The sequence below is a fragment of the Schistocerca serialis genome, chromosome 1 (assembly GCF_023864345.2).
Source record: "Schistocerca serialis cubense isolate TAMUIC-IGC-003099 chromosome 1, iqSchSeri2.2, whole genome shotgun sequence".
Taxonomy (NCBI): Eukaryota; Metazoa; Arthropoda; class Insecta; order Orthoptera; family Acrididae; genus Schistocerca; species Schistocerca serialis.
The window spans coordinates 257,121,520-257,138,442 of record NC_064638.1 but is presented as its reverse complement, the minus strand read 5'-3'; positions in this window follow the sequence as shown (position 1 = coordinate 257,138,442).

The window sequence follows — 16,923 nt, the reverse complement described above, 5'->3', positions numbered from 1 at the left end:
GTTGCTGGGCCTATCTGTACCGCGCTGCATGGCGTCGTGGTTGCAAAGATGGACGAGAAGCATTATCCAACATTTTGGCGTTGCTGTCAGGGTTCCTCCGCGCCATAATGCGTAGGTAGCGGTCATCCAATGCAGCAGCAGCCCTTGGGCGGCCTGGGCGAGGCATGTCATCGACAGCTCCTCTCTCTCTCTGTACCTCCTCCATGTTCGAACAACATCGCTTTGGTTCACTCCGAAATGCCTGGACACTTTCCCTTTTGAGAGCCCTTCCTTTCCCTAAGTAACTATGAGGACGCGATCGAACCGTGGTATTGACCATCTAGACATGGTTGAACTACAGACAACACGAGCCATTTACCTCCTTCCTCGTGGAATGAGTGGAAATGATCGGCTATCGGACCCGCTCCGTCTAATAGGCGCTGCTCACGCATGATTGTTTATATATTTGGGCGGATTTAGTGACATCTTTGAACAGTCAAAGGGACTGTGTCTGTGATACAATACCCACAGTCAACGTCTATCTTCAGGAGTTCTGGGAACCGGAGTGACGCAAAATTTTTTTTGATGTGTGTATGTACTACCATACAAAGACAAGATGTTAGGGGAAACGTTGTTTCCAGTGATATCGAGAAGTTGATGGGCGATTTTCAAATTTTTGCACATTATTTTAATAAACGTTTGTACAAACATAATCTACATATTTTATCATATACACACTAATCAGCCATTATGACCACCTTCGGCACGGATAACAACGGCGATGAGTCGTGACATGGAAGCAATGGGTAGGTCGCTGGAGGGAGTATGCACCACATCTGCAAACACAGATCACCTAACTCCTGTAAATTCCGGTGAGGGGGGCGATAAGCTCTGACGCCACGTTCAATAAAAACCAAGATATGTTCGATTTGGTTCAGATCTGGTGAGTTTGTAGGCCAGCACGTCAACTGACACATGCCAATGTGTTCCTTGAGTCACTCCATTACACTCCTGGCTATGTGACATGGTGCATTATCTTGTTCAAAAATGCCACTGCCTTCGGAAAGCATGATCGTCATGACGGGGTGTACGTGGTCTGCAACCAGTGTAGGATACATCTTGGCCGTCATGGTGACTTGCACGAGCCCCACTGCACCCCGTGGACGCCCTCGTGAATGTTCCCCAGAGTGTAGTGGAACTACCGCCAACTTATCTCTGTCCCACAGTACAGATGTCAAGGAGCTTTTCCTCTGGAAGATGATGAATTCGCTCCCTCCCATCGGTATGAAGAAGAAGGTTTCGGGATTCATCAGACCATGTGACACTCTACCACTGGGCCAACGTCCATTGTCGATGGTAACGTTCCAATTTCAGTCGTTGCTGCCGATGTCGTGGTGTTAACATTGGCACATGCATGGGTCGTCGGCTGCGGGGACCCATCTTTAGTAGTCTTCGGTGCACTGTGTGTTCAGACAAACTTGTATTCTGCACAGCATTATATTCTGATGTTAGTTGCTTCACAGTTCGCCGTCTGTCCTGCATTACCAGTCTGCCCAGCTACGGTATGCGAGATCTGCACTGAGGAGTGGCCGCCGTTTTCGCTCAGTGTTGAAGACACTCACCACGGCACAACTAGAACACCCGCCAAGTTACACAGTTTCCGGAATGCTCGTGCTGAGCATCGGCGCCATCGCAATCTGCTCTTGGTCAAATTCAGAGAGGTCCTGCGCCTTCACCACTCTACACACGGACAGCACGCTCACTGATGTTACGTGCAATATGCGTGTCTGACTAGCAGTAATTTTTCGCCAGGTGACGCTGTTATCGCCTGAACGGGTTTATGTCGGTAGTAGGTCGGTGGCCATAATGTTCTGGCTGATCAGTGTATAAATACATATATCTCTCTCTGCTAATAAACAGGCTCTTTGTTTTAACTTCAGATAACTAAACATCTCGAAAACGACGCATCGACGAAAAAAATGCTCTAGGTGAAAAGTTAACATTAGTAACACCCTGCCGGCCGGGGTGGCCGAGCGGTTCTAGGACAAAATTTTCTCTCTTCTTCAATTTAGGTATATTCTGTAGTATATGTAAAAAAAAGTTTCTTCGACTTCTGCTCCACCTATCATGGTGACGTTTCCCTCATACTGTCCCACTTAACAGTGTAACTAGAGGAAGAGATCAAACCAGAATACACAATGTGCCTGTGGCATCACAAGTGCATCACATACAGAAACATAAACTCAAAATCAATGCATCGATGCCAAATATAAACTGTTATGCCTGTCCTGCAATGTCTACCCCCTCAAAAAAGACGACAAATGGCCATGTAAAAGGGTTTAAGGAACAACAAGAAGAGAAAAACGAAAAAGGAAAATATAAAAACGAAAACTTATAAAATGACAGTAATATTAACCAACACTAGGAATATAATAGGTTAAGAGAATAAAATGTCTTTTTTTAAATGTACCGTTGTTAATATAATTAAATAAATATGGTTACAAAAAAAATAGGCGCTACAGCCTGGAACCGCGCGACCGCTACGGTCGCAGTTTCGAATCCTGCCTCGGGGATGGATGTGTGTGATGTCCTTAGGTTAGTTAGGTTTAAGTAGTTCTAAGTTCTAGGGGACTGATGACCATAGATGTTAAGTCCCATAGTGCTCAGAGCCATTTGAACCATTTGTGTATAATCCGTTGCCAGCGATATGGAAGTCGTAAGACACTCTTAGCAGTGCCAGTTGTGTTGACAGTTCGAGCGGCGCGGTGTATTGCCAGACGAATTTGTAGCAGTTCTGAAGCGAATGCCGTGAAGTGTTTCCTTCAGTTTAGAAATCGAGTTGAACTAACGAGGACTTACATCAACGGAGTGCAGTAAGTGGCATAGCACTTAGCAGCCCCATCATTCAAACAAATCAGTAACAGTTTGCACTGTACGTGCTTGAGCATTGTCCTGCAAAATGATGGTCAGTTCCTGCAGAAAGTGTCATCACTTCTGTCTCTGTGCTGCTCATTTCTGGAACACAACCTACTATTAGCTTCAGACCTGCTACAAGTTCGTCGGGCAATAGACCGCGCCGTTGGAACTGTCAACACATCTGGCACTGCTAAGAGTATCCTACGACTTGCACATCGCTGGCAGCGGGTTATACACAATGCTGGTGAAGGTCAGTAAGACTTTGAAACACGTATCTATTTTGTACGAACTGTAAATAAATAGTTGCCACTATTAAAGTTTCAACCCTCATATATATATATATATATATATATATATATATATATATATATATATATATATATATATAAAATAAAATGGGGATTCCCAATAATTTAATAAAACACGCAATAAATTTTTTATTGCATATTCAGATTCTACATCTAGAAATACGTGCAGTTTTCTCAAATCATGATATATGAGAAAACACAGCAAAAATATCGAAATGTTCCCGATCGATTTACTTTAAATTTTTGAACGATATTGTTAAGAACGTTCTTTTTGCTTTTTCCCTCGCCCTTGGTTTCACAGAAAATTGGAGGTTGCAATTGTGGCTAATCGGTTTATGATACGACTACAGTATCGGAATTGTCCAAAAATCAGTAATCCAACTTATTCTGAGGGTAAAACTATGCGAATTACTGGCAGTGAAGCTACCATCCTCATAGATCCTGCAGCAGGACAGGTTCCCCATACCCATACAATATTCTTACTCGTTTTAAGTGATTTCAGTTCCCAATTATGCTTTTTTTTGCAAGATTGGTAAACAAGCCTCAAGGTCAGAGAGAGTGGTGAAGGGGTGGTGGAACATGGAGGGGAGGAAGGAAAGGACATGGGGAAGGAAGAGATGGTCAGAGGGAGAAAGAAATTTAGGATATATACCTAATTCTCGTGTACAATTAGCAATTTCGAGCCATTACCAGGTTCTCTAGTGCTAAATACTTCCGTATCGAAGCATGTAACACACTTCATATCAGTTAGATATTTGCTGCTATTTTAGTGGCCAGTAGCATAGTTTTCAGTGTTATGACGTACATAACAAGCTGAAGTGCGCTTGAACACAAGTAACGGGAAACTAACAGCATGCAAAATATATTCCTTTACGTGCAGCGTACGAAACTGTGAGAGGACGTGAAGACGAGACCGGTTGCGTGGCGCTGCTGGCTGGCTCGTATTCCCGCGCCGGACACGGGTGGTAGCGGTTCACGCCTACAGGCGTTGCCTACGCCGTGTTCTCGTTACGCATCGGCCCATCCCATCCTCTCTCCTGCCTATTGGGCAACCGCAGCCACTGTTGAAACCATCGCCCACAATAAAACAACTCATCCACATTACATTGCGCGCTATGTTTTCGTTAAGAGAACTTTCTCGTGTAGTTCTTTGACCGACACACTTACTGAGGAATTCCTTTACGGAATCGGATTGTTAGTGGATGTCGGTTGTTGGCAATTTACTACATCACGCAACGTACTGTAGGGACGTGTCAGACGCTCCTATTTTTATTGCAGTGTGTTGCTCGTCAATGGCAATTGTTTGTCTCCAATGTCTCAAACCCAGTCGAAGTAACGAAATCCCATTAATAATTACTTTGTGTGTTTTCTGGACCCCAAAAATGATTTTTTTTTCAAAAATGACGTACGTTCTTACTGTCATAATAGACTTCTAGAAGCGGGACCCATCAATGAAGAAATTCTACTCCAGTCTGTCGGACTCCAAGCCGCGGACGTGTCTGGAGACGCCTCGGACAGTGGTGGGATACCAACATAACTGTCGACAGCCATGTGGGCCGACAACCAGGAGTGATGGTCTGGGTTCCATTTCTTTTCGTAGCAGGACGCCTTTGGTTATCATCCGCAGTACCGCAACGGCGAGAGTTTCTACTGCTTGACAAATTCTAACTTGGCCAGGAAGGTCACCGGATCTCTCCACAGTTAAGGTTTTTAAGCTTTCAGAGGTGGTACAGAAGGGCCAATGTATGTTAGAGATAAGAAACCCTGGACTGTATACGACTGAGTTGAAACTTACGAAACCAAGTACACTTGCCAAAATAATTAGGGGATCAGTTAAGATATCTAAGTTCTGAAGTTCTGTCATCGGCAGGATGAACTAAAATGGTTTGACGTCTTTCTGTCGGTTCTACAGAGTGGAGACAACGACATTATGGTCACCGAGATAGTGCTGAAGATGGGGTTGGTGTTGACTAGTATTTACTCTACCAAGCGCATTACACAAGCAGTTGGGTTCAGATAGTGCTGTGAGAAGGTAGTGCAATGTTACAACAACGTGGCTTACCCGAAGCTATGGCATGGAGAGCCATAGGACGGTTGGAAGCGGGACAGACACAGAGGGAAGTGGCTGCAGTTTTAGGAGTGTCTCGGAGTGTAATTTCCGGGACCTCGACTCGATTTCAGGTAACAGGAACCGTTAAAAGAAGGCAAGGCCAAGGTCGTCCAAGGAGAACATCAGCAAGAGATGACCGCTATCTCCGGTTAACAGCTCGTGGAGACAGGAGGCTGAATGCAACTCAGCTGCAACGCACCCTCCAGCCTGCAACAGGAAGCGCAATATCAACACAAACAGTCCGAAATCGCCTTCAGGAACGTGGCCTCTACGCAGGGAGGCCGATGTTGTGCGTCCCATTAAAACCACGTCGCCGTTTAGCCTGCAGGAACTAGGCGGAGGAACATCTGGATTGGAGCCGTAACGAATGGCGCCGGGTGCTGTTCATAAATGAGTCAAGATTTTCTGTTCAGCCGGACAATCGTTGTTCCCTCATCTGGAAAGAACGTAGAACTCGGAACAATGGTGCATATGTGCAGGAGACCTCCCCACGTCATAGTGGTGGACGAATGGTGTGGGCAGGAATCAGTATTGGCGGGCGTACGGACCTCTATGCCGTCCAAAATGGCGCTTTGACTGCTCAGAGGTGTAGAGACGAGATTCTTCGACATTTTGTTGTGCCCTACGCTGGTTCCATAGGAGATGGCTTCGTTCTGGTGGACGATAAGGCTCGTCCCCACAGAGCTGCACTGGTGGACAACATGCTTGAAGCTGAGGGAATTGAATGAATGGAGTGGCCAGCTTGTTCACAGCACTTGAACCCGATTGAGCATGTCTGGGATGCACTTGGCAGACGCATTGCAGCCAGGCCAGCACCTCCCGCAACGGTTGTGGAACTGGATATTGCACTCGTGGAAGAATGGCCAAATATCCCCTCAAGAGATGACTGATAACCTCATACTGTCCATGCCACGCAGATGTGCAGCTATACTGGCCGTCCGAGGTGATCACACACCATTTTAGGGGGCAACGAGAATGACTGTTTCACTATTATGGTAGCACCATGGTGCAGCGCTCTATGTAAACGTAATGTAAACCTCAGGTAAAGAGTTAAGACAGCAAGATATCGTACTCAATCACACACAAATTATAATTGTAACAGATATCTGAATAAAATACATTACCATATATCTATTGTGTATGATATCTCACCTGATCCCCTAATTGTTCTGAGCAGTGTATGTTGTGGAATAATTGTACCAGTGGAATACAAGAGACTATGTATCATCGATCGCACGATATATGCACTGACTGAGTGCTGAGGACAACAGTTTTGTAATATACTTTGATAAGACGTGGGTCTATCAAAACCAGACGCAAAAAGACATTTTGCTCGACTTCAGTGGGAATGTTCGACTGAAAGTACCTTCAGTTACTTTTGTGTAAGGTGTATCGGCGGTTTAGGTGGTAGGTGCAGTGATGGAGGAACAGTGACAGCTGTAAATAAAAAATTTTCGGGAGGAGGGGAATAATAGCCTTTGTTGTATTAAGGCGGCCCTCGGAACTAAAATCATGATGGCTTCGTACAAGTACCTGTGCGATGTCGCGCACTAAGTGTCTCGTAAATAAAATGCGTTCATACATGACACGATACAATAACGATGTCTCAGATGTTACCAAAATTAATTTCATAGTTTTCTTAACAACTTTCTCGCTGGGAGTTTCTTCAAGGTCCAACAGAACGCAAATTCATCGTTACACAGACAGAACAGTTTTACAGCTCTTACAGTATTTTTTTTCGGAATACTTTTATATTTTTACGATAAAATATGTATCATATGCATCTATGAATTTTGAGAATGTTCATATATTATTTTCAGTCGAAATATATCAGTCGTTCCGTTCTTTTCCACAGGTTGAAGAAAAAAAAAAGTTTTTTTGTTCAAAACATCCTCCAAGTTTTGTTTCCCAGCAGCTGGCAAGAATTTCCTTTTGGGAAGTACTCCATCATATTCTAGACTAAAAATTGATACTTTTTAAAAAAATATTTACTAGTATTTGAAATAATCTCTCACTGGCAATGCTATAGGACTGTGAGATGACCCTGAGGTGACAGTTCACTGGTGTTAGTAGTTTTGAGGAACTAAGAGACTTCCCAACAACTGTCCTGTTAATGGAAGCAAAAGAAATGTCACTACAATTAGACTGTTACATAAACTGGAAAAAGCGATCAGCACTATTTTAATGACAACACCTATATTTAGAAAGTAGCAACAAACACATGATGTAAGGATCGGTACAGTACTGCAGCGACAATAATGCACCTGTTGCCGTGCGGTGTGACTTGTTAGACGGTACACCTGTATGTGCAGTTTGCGAGACTTGCCCCCAGCTGACCTCGAATTCGTCCTTGGACATCAGTTGTATCGCAGAACGGTCTCAGTCCTCGTTTGGAAGTATTTTACCAAGTACGGTTGCAATGAAGTATAATATTCCATTTCATTTAAATGATTAAAAATGGGAGGAGGCACAACGAACTTGCGGCATCATGTAAGGAGAAAACATCCACAATGTTAACTGGAAAAGAAGCTAAATTTGATTGATATACCTAAAATTTTATTGACGAGCTATAAACTTTGGATAATAACTGAACTCCTATTTTTTTAGTTGCTTTAGGGTGAAAAATTGATACCTTCCAAAAGTGACTATGTAAGGAAGTCATCAACTTATGACGTTGCACCCGTGCTGTCCCCGCACCCGTCTACTTCACCTTAATAATCTTTGCTGGAGACAATGAGACCCATTTCTGACGCAGCCTCTGCCCCACATCGATCGTGATCTCCTACTCCTCCACCTTCATTAGAAATTTTCAATCTTTGGTCGAAGTCTACGTTTAATACTGTAAAGTAGACCGCCTATAAAACACTAATACGACCTATTCTTGAGTACTGCTCGAGCGTTTGGGATCACTATCAGGTCGGATTGAGGGAGGACATAGAAGCAATTCAGAGGCGGGCTGCTAGATTTGTCACTGGTAGGTTTGATCATCACGCGAGTGTTACGGAAATGCTTCAGGAACTCGGGTAGGAGTCTCTGGAGGAGAGGAGGCGTTCTTTTCGTGAACCGCTACTGAGGAAATTTAGAGAACCAGCATTTGAGGCTGACTGCAGTACAATTTTACTGCCGCCAACTTACATTTCGCGGAAAGACCACAAAGATAAGAGAGATTAGGGCTCGTACAGAGGCATATAGGCAGTCATTTTTCCCTCGTTCTGTTTGGGAGTGGAACAGGGAGAGAATATGCTAGTTGTGGTACGAGGTACCCTCCGCCACGCACCGTATGGTGGATTGCGGAGTATGTATGTAGATGTAATAGCAATAAAAAACAGAGAATCGGTTATTTCAGAAACCGGTTATTTTGAGCGATTTTAAGTGTCATCTTAAACTGGAGATGAAAAGAACCGGTATAACCGAAAACCGGTTTTTTCAATGAAACCGACATCCCTAATCCAGACCGATTAATCGTGCAATAAATGGACCAAAAACTATAGTCTTATCGACAGTCACCGTCTGTTGTTCTGGCTCACGAATTTCATATTGGACGTAACACTATTTACACGACTGTCACGGAAAATCTCGATTTTTTGAAACTTGGCGCATGATGTGCACCAAAATGCCTAACCACCAATACAAAGAGCAAATACCGTTAAACTGACGAGTGCGCCACATCGTTATCGACAACATGGAGATTGTTTTCCCGCATTATGGGAGGCACCAAAACGTGGCTATCCTACACCAACGCAGAATTGGAATGGAGCAAGCCAACTTCGTCAAATAAAAATAAATATATAAATAAATAAAAATAAAAAAGAACAAGGTCAAGGAATCCCCTTACTCGTCACGAAACTTGATGGTTACCTTTTTCTGGGACAAAAAAAAGAGTTCTTTGACGTAATAATATTGCTCATACGTCAACGGTTACAGCTTACGTGTACTACGAAAGGCTCACCAACTTCAAATGTGCTACTTAATAGGGAAGGCGCAGGAAACCATGGTCCGTTATACTCATTCCCCCTAACAGCACACAACCATACACTGCTGCTCATACTAAGGATAAGATACAGCATTTCCGTTGGTAACTTCGACTCGTCATCCAAAAACTCCGGACCCGAGCCCAGTGACTACTACTTCTCCTTGCACTTCAAGCAGTGACTTGATGAGGCGGATTTGGAGGAAATTAAAACCTCTAATTAAAGTTTGTTCTAATGAATATATTAGGTTGTAGTGTGCCATTCTACACCTTACGGATTTGTCATGTGTGACAAATGTTTCGCTTTTTTTTTATCAAAATATCTTTATTCACTGACGAAAATGAAAAGTCTTACACTATCAAGTACAAGTTGGATATTTATCAAAATATGTCGAGTTATTCATCGTAAAAACGGTTATTAAACCATTAAACACACATTTCATTGAAGCTGATGTCCATCATCAGTATCAGTATGATGTTAACACCTTCCCAATAGGCACGAATAAACTTTTATAATCGTTGCTGTTTGGAAGATTCCGATGTATTCTTGTGGAAGAGCTTACCGTGCCCAAGACAAATGATTTGTCAGTTCATGAAGATTTGTGCTGTGGGTGCTCGTATCAAACTATACGTCATAATATACATCCCACACATATTCTATCGGTGACAAATCAGGCGACTGGACAAGCCCATCAGAGATCCGTTCATTCCTCGAGGTGCTACAGTGCTGGGTCTTGCATTATCTTGCTGGAATATAACATTTGGGATCCTTGTCGTCAAGACCATGACAACAGGCTTCTTATCACATATCAGCGAGCATTCTGTCTCCCTCTAACAATTACCAAATTAGTCCTGTTGCAATCTCCAGTAGTTCTCAACATCAGGAGCCCAAGAGATGGAGAGGTATAGGCTGCAATTTCTTGTGAGCTTTCACCTGGCCGCATGTGGACACATTGGTGTCGATCTGACTGCCACAAAGTGAAACCCATCGCTGATCACCACAGAATGCCATTCAATGTCCCAATCTTTTCTGGCTTTTTACCATGCGAGTCCCTGTTGGCTGAGGTATGGCGTCAGCAATAAAAGTGAGACTCGTCACCAGGAACTGCCATTCAATGTCCTAATTTACTCTGGCTTGGTACCAACTGAGTCTCTGTTGTCAGTGCTGTGGTGTAAGCGATAAAATTGAGATTCATCGCTAATCACCACAAAATGCCATACAGTGCCGCAACTTACTCTGCTTTAATTGCAAAAGAGTTTCTGTTGCTGAGGTGTGGTGTAAGCGGTAAAAGTGAAAATCATTGCTGATCACCACAAAATGTCGCTCAGTGCCCCACCTTACTCTGAATCTATACTATTCCAGTCTCTGTTGTCTGTTGTACGGCGTGAGTGATAAACATGAATCTCACCGCTGCTCACCACAAAATGCCGTCCAGTGTCCTATTGCACTCTTGTCCTATACCAAACGAGTCTTTGTGGGGTGGGGTCTCCGATAAAAGTGACGCTCATCGCTGATCAGTACAAAATGCCAGTGTTCCAATTTACTCTATCATCTCCATACCACGCGCGTCCCTGTTGTCTTTGGTTTGGCGCCAACGATAAACGCATTTGGCAGTTCAAGATCTCATCCGCGTTTCCGGTAATCTGTTTCCGACTGTTCGTGGTTTCGCCTGTATTTCAGCTGCTGTTATCCGATTGTTTATCAGAGAGAGTCGAGCAGTCTTCCTATCTTTCCGTGGCGTATACCTTCTGGCTGGGCCGTGCCTACTTGTCAGACGGTTGTTCTGAGTTCACTTCGCCACCACTTGTTCTACAGTTTTTACACCACAGCTAATTGTCTGTGCAATCTGTCGGTATGATGATTCCATGACCCTCTTGCGAATTATTCGAGCTGAAAGATGTCGATGGGCTCTGTATCCAGACGTCCTCAGGATATGTTGTGTTGCGATCTCCATTGGAAAAGTGACAGTACGTTAGACAAACGCGGTAGCCATCACGTGCTCTCACCATTCATCTGTAAAAATGGCTTTTCTGTACTGAAAATAAACTCACTTAAGGACGAAATTTTCAGTAACACGTCCCACAGTAATGGAAATACTGAAGTGTCAGCGTGTAAATGTTCGGTCGAGGTTTTTACAGTGTAGCACTTTCTGTCAATGCATAGCAAGTTTTTGGCTGTTAAGGTATGACGATTGGTGAAGTCAGCCGCTCCGAGTCACTGGAAATCGCTTGCTTTACTGCACTGCGAATGCCGCGCCCAGTTCTCATATCGGTTCGAGTCATACCTTGACCAGCGAAGCACACTCACTTTGTCAGACACAGGCGGAGACTCTGCTAGAGGCTAGGGATCCATTTGTGCCAAGGGCCGCAAGCAATTTCCATCGTCGTAAGCAGCACCCGTCCTGTTTTCAAGCACTTTCGGCAGCACGAATCGCCCGTTGGACTGCATTAATATGGAAGAAACTTCAGCGCAGCGGTTTGCATTACACATGCCGCGCCGGCCACGCTTCCGCAGAGGTGGAGGGAACACGCCGTGGTGTTCGTCCTGTAAATGAATTTCCTTGATGGTCCCCGGCTAGAACCCACGGTGTTCTTCCTTATCTCTTGCTTTCGTAGTATAGCCTTAGAAACACAATGAAATGCGACTACAATGGAACAGATGTGTGCAGATAATCAACATGAGACAATATGTCGTGAGAGGACCAGAAACAGTCAGTCATAATTATATGTAATTACTGGTTGTAAAACGTCATATAATGTGAAAATGCCTAAAATAGATCTTAGTGAAATTTTTAATGCGCTTAGGCATCGAAAATCTTCAGTTTGAACGTAAGTATATACAAAGTGTTTTCGCCTTTACAGCCTGTGGTGGACCTGGTATGGCTATCAAGAAAAATTGTATTGAAGAATGCCTTATAAAATAGAATGAGATTTTCACTCTGCAGCGGAGTGCGCGCTGATATGAAACTTCTTGGCAGATTAAAACTATGTGCCGGACCGAGACTCGAACTCGGGACCTTTGCCTTTCGCCGGTAAGTGCTCTACCAACTTTTTTTTGTTGTAAATCTCATTTTTGTTCATTATTGTTCGTTGTATTTGCTCAGGGCGGACGTCTCATGACACCCGTTCAAGTAAAATCGTTGATTCATTCACTCAGTTTATTACAGAGGGCAACTAACCCTCTGACCGAACACGCTGAGCTACCGTGCTGGCACCAACTGAGCTACCCAAGCACGACTCACGCCCCGTCCTCACAGCTTTACTTCTGCCAGTACCTCGACTCCTACCTTCCAAACTTTACAGAAGCTCTCCTGCGAACCTTGCAGAACTAGCACTCCTGAAAGAAAGGATATTGCGGAGACATGGCTTAGCCACAGGCTGGGGGATGTTTCTAGAATGAGATTTTCACTCCGCAGCGGAGTGTGCGCTGATTTGAAACTTCCTGGCAGATTAAAACTGTGTGCCGGACCGAGACTGGAACTCGGGGCCTTTGCCTTTCGAGTCTCGGCTCTACACCTGCCCAATATCGTGTAGGGCCCCCGCGAGAACGAAGAAGTGCTGCAACACGACGTGGTTGACTAATTTCTGAAGTAGTGCTGGAGGGAACTGACACCGTGAAACTTGCACGACTGTCCATAAAACCGTAAGAGTACGAGAGGGTGGAGATCTCTTCTGAACAGCACGTTCCAAGGCATTCCACATATGTTCAATAACGATCACACCTGGGGAGTTCCATGGCCAGCGCAAGTGTTTAAACTCATAAGAGTGTTCCTGGAGCCAGGCTGTAGCAGTTCTGGACGTGCGGGGTGTCGCACTGTCCTGCTGGAATTGCTCAAGTCCGTCTTAATGCACAATGGACATGAATGGATGCAGGTCATCAGACAGGATGCTTACATACGTGTCATCTGTCCGAGTCGTATCTAGACGTATCAGGGGTCCCATATCACTCCAACTGCACACGCCCCACGCCATTACAGAGCCTCCACCACCTTCAACAGCCCCCACATCCATGGATTCATGAGGTTGTGTCCAACGTTCGATACAATTTGAAACGAGACTCGTCCGACCGGGCAACATGTTTCCAGTCCTCAACAGTCCAGTGTCGGTGTTGAAGGGCCCAGGCGAGGCGTAAAGCTGTGTGTCGTGCAGTCATCAAGGTTACACGAGTGAGCCTTCGGCTCCGAAAGCACATGTCGATGATGTTTCGTTGAACGGTTCACACGCTGACACTTGATGGTGCAGCGCTGAAATCTGTAGCAATTTGCGGGAGTGTTTGAGTCCTGTCACGTTGAAAGATTCTCTTCAGACGTCGTAGCTCCCGTTCTTGCAGGATATTTTCCCGGGCGCAGCGATGTAGGGGATTCTATGTTTTACCGGATTTCTGATATTCACGGTGCACGCGTGAAATGGTCGTACGGGAAGATCCCCATTTGATCACTACCTCGGAGGTGCTGTGTCCCATCGCTCGTGCGCCGACTATAACAGCACGTTCAAACTTCAAATGGTTCAAATGGCTCTGAGCACGATGGGACTTAACATCTGAGGTCATCAGTCTCCAGACTTAGAACTACTTAAACCTAACTAACCTAAGGACATCATACACATCCATGCCCGAGGCAGGATTCGAACCTGCGACCGTAGGAGCAGTGCGGTTCCGAATTGAAGCGTCTGGGACCGCTCGGCCACAGAGGCCGGCCACGTTCGAACTCACTTAAATCTTGACAACCTGCCGTTGTAGCAGCAGTAACCAATCTAAGAACTGCGCCAGACACTTGTCTTATACAGACCTTGTCGACCGCAGCGCCTTATTCTGCGTGTTTACGTATCCCTAAATTTGAATACGCGTGCCTATACCGGTTGGTTTGGCGCTTCAGTGTGTGAGGAGCTGCTGGGTCATTGCATCCCATTCTTTGTAACTCGCTAATCACCGGTACTTGTGCTATCTGTATTGCTGGTATTACTTTGTAACTTACAAGTGGTTCCTTCCACTGAGTTGTTGATGATGATTGTGATCGTATGCCATTGATGGCCGGGTGTCCCCGCCTGGGGAAATTAGGTCGCAGAGTTACAAGTCTTTTCGGTTGACGCCACTCTGGGCGACTTGCATGTCGGTGATTAGGACAGCACAACACTGAGTCCTCTAGCGGGGAGAATCTCCGACTCCGCTGGGAATCGACCCCAGGCCCGCTTCATGGCAGTGAGACTCCCTGACCACTCAGCTCAGGAGGGTGACACCACCCAGTTAGTGCGATTTTCTACAGCCACCCTCATCGGTGCTCGACCTCCCCGGTCCAGCAGTATGTGAGGTTCGCCTAGCTTGGTTTAGCTGTAGTTGTGCCTTCACCTTTCCTCCACGATCAAACCACCAACAATCCACCTGGGCAGATTTAGAAGGGTTGAAATGTCCCTAATATATTTGCTACAGGTGACACCCAATGACTAGTCCACGTTAGAAGTTACTGAGCTCTCCTGCCCGACAAATTCTGCTGTTACTGCTGCCCTACTGACAAATCAACCATCCTCGCCCCCATTTATACTGGATGGTCCAGCTCTCGTGACATTTAGTGATCGATTCTGCATTATAGGGGGTTTGTGGGTAATTTTTATCGGATAGCGTAAGCTGCCGTCTATGTCAAAAGTGGCCAGCTGCATCCGGCTGTATCAACTGAAACATCTAACGCGCTCTAAAATACGTTGTACGGATTTGTGGTTGTTTTAGTGGGTCTGAGTAGGAGCAACTCGGCCGGCGCGTTCGTGGAGAGCGAAGGACGGCTGTCAGGCTTATGACGCGAGGCACTGGCCGCTAGCGCGCCATCCATGTCGGCAGGTGTCCTCGCGGAGGGCAGCTCTGGCCGCAGTCCACGTCAGCCGGCCATTGTGCCCGCGAAAGGAGAGACGGCGCGGCGGCGGCTGTCATTAGCGGGGCCCGACCTGGAAATTGCCCGCGCTCCACCCGCTGACAGCTGCCTATCGCGCGCAAGCCACGCCCCTTCCGGCGTCCAGTCACTGTGCCGGACAGACGGCGAACCTCTTGATCATCTAAACATTGCATCTCGCGCCCCACCCGGGGATACTTCGTCAACACGGATCGGATTACGTGCAATTTCATCATATTCTGCCAAAGAAATAAAATTTAGCGATCGCACGTTAGCACTGAAAAAGTAATTTCTTTAGTTGTACATTATATGTTAATTTTATACAGTTACTAGGGAAACCGGCAATGCTTCACAATTGTTAAATATGTATGGCAATTTGATACACTCCTAATTTCCCTCTCCCTCGCGTCTGCCCATATCCTCCTACTCAATTCCTTTGTGCTTCTCCTCCCTCTCTCTTACCATCACCTCCTCTCTCCTCTGTATCCATATTCATCACCCTCTACCTCTCCCCATCTCCTCGTCCCCCTCCCTCCATCTGTCTCCTACTATCTCCTCTTTAGGTCCATTTCCTCCCCACCATCCCCCCTCACTCTTTGTACTTTTCGCCCCCTCTATCTGACTTTGATCCCGGTTTATTGTTGTTGCCAAAGCATAGATGAATGGGAACTGAAATTACTCAAAATGAATGGTTAAATCGGTTGGGATCGTTGCATACAGGATACAAGAGACCACTTTTGTTGCCGGGTCTGTGAGGACAATAGCTTCAATGACAGTATTATGCATATTTTTAATCTCCAAAAGGCTAGGATTACAAAATACTGGACGATTCAGATCTCAGTATAGTATTCTAAACATTAGCCGGTAAGTAGCTTTCCTGTTTTTTGTCAAAACCGACTGCAGGAAAGAAAACACAACTGAACATTGTTAAGTACACAATTTTTGTTTAAAATTATGTATAAGGAGAAAAAATACATATGGAAGAAACAATTTGTTTAACCATTTAAATGCCCTGTTATTTTAGTTAAAAAAAGACTGCCGGAAAGAAAATGAAACCTGACATTTTCACAGCGCAGCAGTTTCTCACTGGCACTCCGTGTTAACAGAAAACCTGTGCACTGTTGCGCATACGTCCTTCCAACTGTTTATCGTGTAAAAATCTGAAATAATAACATTTCGAAATATTTGCTAACAACGCTTCCCCCTTATATAACACACATTTATTTCTATACAATTTGTATAGAAAAATTTGTAACCTATGTCTGTCCAAACGATTTTAGTGTGTCGCGTAAAAATTTGAAGGTAATCGATCAAGAACGTTTCGAGATTTTTGCTAACAATCCATTGCCTTTATGTGGTATATTTATAAATCATACATATTAAAAGTATGTACCTATATGGCTCCGAATCTTTATTAGAGTAACATGTAAAATTTGAAGTAATCGCTCATAAACTTTTCGAAATTTTTTATAGAAATGTTTCCACTTTTTGTGTATATTTATATACAACAAATGTTAAAAAATTTGTAGCATATGTCAGTCCGAAGGTTTATTAGAGTAAGGTAATAAATTTTGAAGTACATAGATCAAGAGATTTTTGATGACAACCTTAAACAAGCTCACGTTAGTCCGATCGTTTATTAGAGTACCACTAAATTATGACGAAAATCTGTCAAAAGCTTTGCGATATTTCTGATAACAACCTTTTCCCTTTATATAGTATGCATATATTTACATATCATAAATATTTAAAAAAATATGTAGC